This window comes from Natator depressus, chromosome 1, assembly GCF_965152275.1.
Source record: "Natator depressus isolate rNatDep1 chromosome 1, rNatDep2.hap1, whole genome shotgun sequence".
NCBI classification, from domain to species: domain Eukaryota; kingdom Metazoa; phylum Chordata; order Testudines; family Cheloniidae; genus Natator; species Natator depressus.
Genome location: NC_134234.1, coordinates 291450168 through 291455896, shown reverse-complemented (window position 1 = coordinate 291455896; position 5729 = coordinate 291450168).

Sequence of the window (5729 nt, the reverse complement as noted above, 5' to 3'; positions counted from 1 at the left end):
TACCTTCCATGCCGGCAGTTTTTCTTCAGCTATAGACCTACTGTCACTGTTGATACCAGCATCTCTGGTGATACAAGAGCCAACTGCACTGGTAGGAAGAAAAGAAGAGGCTACCAGTTTTACCCTGGTACTATGTAAAGGGAAACCAGCCATGATGACCCAGTCCCAGTCTTCCCCACTTCAGCACTGGTCCCTTGCACCGGCGGGTACCACTTCTCCCTGATCTCCAAACAGACACCTCAGAGTTGGAGGCAGAGGCGGAGTTATATATCTCCTGCAGGAGCCGGCACCGGTGTATAGCTTGGCACTACCCTGCGATGGGGCCAGGCCATTGCATTGGCTGCATGGCCTCTTGGGCAGTGGCAGATGCCGGTACAGTGGCCCTTCTGGAACCTGTGGGCTTTCCCCCTGTGCAAGGCCCTCAGTCAAGATGCTTATTTCCACATTTTGATATTTCAAGAACACAGAAGGTTCCTCAGGTTCATCGTGAGCTACATGCACTACCAATTCGTGGTTTTCCTTTTCGGCCTGTTGGCAGCCCCATGAGTGTTTACAAAGTGCATGGTGGCAGGGGGTTCAGGTTTACCCTTACCTCGATGACTGGCTGGTCAAAGGCCAGACCAGGGCTGAAGTGATGTCCAGCATATTTTTAATTCAGTTGACTTAACGGGACCTAGGCCTATTAATAAATGTGCAGAAATCTACTCTCTTCCCAATACAGAAGATAGAGTTCACTGGAGTGGTGCTTGACTCTGTCCAAGCCAGAACCTTCCTCCCAGAAGGATGGTTCCAGGCAATCATGATGATTACAGAGCACCTCAGAGATCAGTACAACAGTGCGGTGCATCACCCAAACCTAGGGTGACCAGATAGCAACTATGAAAAAATGGGACAGGGGATGGGGGGTAATAGGCACTTACATAAGAAAAAGTCCCAAAAAACGGGACTGTTCCTATAAAAATGGGACATCTGGTCACCCTACCCAAATCTCATGTCCTTCCACCTGACAGCCTGGAAGCTCCATGGCTAGACCCCACAGAACTAGCCTGCTCGGAGCAGGTCCGCAAAGTTCTACTAGGAAGCAGGAAGCCATCCACCAGGACTAATTACCTCACAAAGTGGAAACAGTTCTCTATCTGGTCTTCCCAGAAGGGTGTCTCACCTATGCGATCATCACTGTCATTCGTTCTGTAATACTTACTGCACTTAAAACAGCAAGGTCTAACTGTGGCATCTATTAGAGTCCACCTGGCAGCGAACTCAGCCTTTCATCTTGGGTGAATGGCCAATCCGTTTTTTTGAATGACATCTTTAATCGTTTCCTTAAGGGCCATGAGAGGTTGTACCCTCATGTGAGGCAACCAGTCCCCCCTGGGACCTCAACCTGGTTTTATCAAACCTCCCCCATTTGACCCATTGGCAACTTGTTCCCTGCTCTACCCATCACGGAAGATGACCTTCTTAGTGGCCAAAACTTAGGCCTGAAAAATTTCAGAGATCCATGCTCTCACGTCAGAGCTGCCTTACATGGTGTTCTTTAAGGACAAAGTTCAATTGTATCCTCACCTGGCTTTTCTTCCAAAGGTGGTTTTCCAGTTCCATAGAAATCAATCTGTCTTCCTACCAGACTTCTGTCCAAAGCTGTATGCGAACAGGGAAGAACGGAGTCTCCACTCGCTAGTTGTTAGGCATGGTCTGGCTTTCTACATAGAAAGGACAAAACTGTTTCAAAAATCTACCCAACTGTTTGTAGCCATTGCACACAGGATGAAAGGTCTGCCTCTCAGCCCAGAGAATTTCATCATGGATCACATCATGAATCCGCACATTTTACGACCTGGCAGGGGTTCCTATCCTGCCTGTCCTAATGACTCATTCTGCAAGAGCACAAGCATCTCCAGCACTGTTTCTAGCACAGGTACCTATCCAGGACTTTTGTAGAGCAGCAACCTGGTCATTGTGCACACATTTGCTTCTCATTATGCCATCACTCAGCAGGCTGGAGACGATGCTGAGTTTGGCCAAACTGTTGAAGTCAGCATGTCACTAAACTTTTGAATCTTCCACCTCTACCTATACAACTGCTTGGGAGTCACCTATAATGGAATGGACATGTGCAATCACTCAAAGAAAAAAGTTACTAACCTTTCCGTAACTGTTGCTCTTCAAAATGTTTTGCACATTCCAAGACCTGCTCTCTTACCCCAATTCGGAGTTGACTGGAAAGAAGGAACTGAGGGGCACAGGGTTGGCCAGGCCCTTTATACTGGTGCTAAGAGCATGCAGCATCAGAGGGCGCCAAAGCTGATGCAACAGGTACCACTGAGGAGAAAATTGCTGGTAGCTGTGCTCAGGGTACGCATACACCTACATTGGAATGGACTTGTGCAACACATCTGGAAGAACAGTTACAGAAAGGCTAGTGTCTGTTTTTTATTAATTGGTGGATTTGTGAATTGTTTAACAAAAATAATTAAGGAGCTGGTGGGATATACTTTTTCTTCACAAATCAAACTTAAATATATATAGCTTTACCAAATGATTATGGAACATGTGGTATAGTCCACAAGCAACTGAGAGAGACTAATTGTTTGGGTGGTGCAAGGACATATAGCAAGGAACAATGCGATGAAAGTAAGTAATGTTAAAAACAGACTAGTGGAATGCCCTTTAAAGGGAGGTGCTTGACCCATTTTAAAAATAGACTGGACAAAGCTGTTGTTTATACTACAGAAAACAATGCTGCATTATGACTGCTATAGACACAATAAACTAAATGGAGCTTTTCTATCTGTCATTCCTTAGCTTCTATTAAATGTCTTTCCCAATGACTGGAATGATTTACATTGCAATTGATTACTTGACAGTCTCCCATTTTCAAGGAGATTTGACCTTTGGCCATTATGTTTGGCAATACACTTAGTGAGTATTAAGTGAAATATATGTTGTACGGTTGTGTATTATTCTGAACTGTGATGCTAAGGTTTTTGTATTATGTTTGCGTTATCATGAAATATGTGGTGACCACTTGTTCAAGAGAATAATCAGCATCAAATGTATATACCGAAAAATAAAAAAAATTATAGTTCCCTTAGTAGTGTAAATTATACATGCTGCTGTATAGTGTGATCAAATCCTTAACTATTATTTATTTTAGTACTTATTATGGAGGTTGCCAGAGGTTTGGGGAATATAAAAATAGGAGTTTGGGGCAGATCTGGTGGCATGGAGTTGTCATTTAGCCACATCAGCTCCAAGATCGCAGGAGTAAGCCTACTTTCACAAAGTGCAACTTGGTGGATAATCTGTTTGTTTCTGTATTTCATGTTATACTTTCAAACAGAAAATAACATGAATCAAATGTTTATCTTTTGAAAAATCATATATGTATTTTCTTTGTTGGAAGTTACTTCAGATTTGATCTAATGTTCATCAAAGTCAGTGGAAAGACTCCTATTGACTTCAGTGAGCTTTGGATCAGGCCCTTAGTCTTTAAGAATTTCTCTTTCCTGCAATGTTTTCATTCATGGCTTTGGTTCCACTTCAACTTACTTTTAGAGCAGCTCTGACTTGTCTTAGGTCTTTGACAGCTAATAAAAAACACTTTGATAAGAGTAGAATAAAAACTGATAGAATAATTTTAATTTTATTTTAATAAAAATGCTTTTATTTTAATTGAAGCATAAGTACTTCTGTAATATTGTTTAATTGTCAGCTGCCTACTTTCTGAACAAAAACATTCTAATTTTTAAAAATAAAAAAAGTCCTTGATATTTACCAGAGTTAGTTCAGATTTCTCTCATTGTTTGCCATAAGTGTTTCTAATTATATTAAGTAGGTTAATAGAATCTCTTTCAGTTATGTAAGTATTTTTCCTTTTAAATTACCCTTTTATTTTTTTCTAGGGCTTGTAAGTGATCAGCTGTGTGGTAAAGACCTGCCTGCTTTTACTGATCTATGTTCGACTAAGGCCAGCTCAACAGTAATGCAGCATCTTCTCCTGGGAGGAGGAAGAAAGTCACAACTGATAAGCTTAGAGTCAGCATTTGCTTCTTTCATTTGTACTAAGATCTTCTTTCTGATGCATTGTCCATTGCTTCCTTCTGAAATGTATAATGCCAGAACTGTGAACGCACAGCAGTGAACAACTTGCTCTCAATTTCGGACAAAATCAGTATTTGGACCCAACCTATTTTATGTTGTCAACATGACTTTGTTTTCCTCTTGTTTTTTTCAATTGCTTTTTTAATTATTATGAACTTGTTTTTGTCAGTGCATGATTCTGCCTTTTAGCATGGGAGGAAGAAGAATGGCCTTGGAATTAAGGAACTGGACCAGGGCTCAGAACTTGGCTTACTTCCTGGTGCTGCCAAAGACTTTCTGTGTGACTTTGGAGAAGTTGCTTAATGTCAGTGTGCCTCACTGTAAAATGGTGACGATAGAATTGTACTGTCTCACAGGGGGTGTCATGAGGATAAATCAATAAATGGTGTTCAGAGGCTATAGCAATGTGGGGTCAAAATGGTACCTACATACCATCAAAGTGTCTTGGTTCATTCCATCTATGTTTGGTCCTGTGCACAGGGAGGGCCTTGAGCAGAGGCGCCACATTGGGGAGAGGGGGCACGGAGGGTCATGTGCCCCCCATCTCCCCGCAAGAGTTGCTACTTGGCTTGTACTGAGCATGCTCAGTAACATCGGCTGAAGCAGCTGCCCTCATTCCATCCCCCCCACCTTCCACTATCAGCAGGTACAGGTGGTGTCTGGCCTTAAGTATTATCCAGTCACACTGGGGGAACACAGTTCTTTTCACTCCTGGGCCCTTTTCCACCTACATTGTCATGGTGGCAAACAGTTTTATCTGTGTGGATGGTTCTGAACAGCCTTTTCCAGTCTCAATGCTGGTGTAATTTCATTTGGTGGGTAGTCACAAATGCATGTGCAGTGGCCATCTGTCTTCCTGTGCTGCCTACAGCAAGGCCAATGATCAGCTCAACATGGCTAGTGATCACCAGTCCAGGGAACTGAAAGCTTAAGGTTGTTCCCTATGGCCCAGCATAGCAACTTGCCCGCCTTTAATCACTCAAGTTTTAAAATTTGGTTTATAGAAATAACGAAACATGTAAGGTTAAGAAGAAGAAGGGGTTTTAGGTGGGATATTTTGAACTAATCAATTCTTTTTAAGTGGGTATGTGGTGAGAACTCGAAGCTGATCTTGATGGATTATCATTACTATCAAACATTTCAAGAATGCAAGAAACATAAATGATTATCATTACTTTATTGTCATAGCTTTTCTCCCAAAATAACTAATGTGTCTTTAAAAATGGACTATGACATCAAAGATACATGTTGAGTCTGATAATCTGCTGTCTTTTTCATTGTCATGTTACAGTTTATTTCTTTAAAGATATTATCTTGCAAGTTTATCACTTTATGTATGTAGGGCTCCAAGCCACCCTGTATACTGGAATAAGGGGACCAGACACTGAGAATTCCATAAAGTGATATCTTCAAAGAAGCAAAATTACAGGTAACTCATTTTCCCGTCTCTAAAGATACAAGTTACACAGTTCCTCATTCTTGGCTTTTGGTGATGACTGTAAAGAGATGCAGAAGCTGAATAATGAAAGTAAAGATTTCAGCACTCTAGAGATAGTGGCAGTCATGTAGAATGCAGGGGGAAAGAATGCCTCTGTCCTGGTGTGGCCTGCTGTTATTGCTGCGTA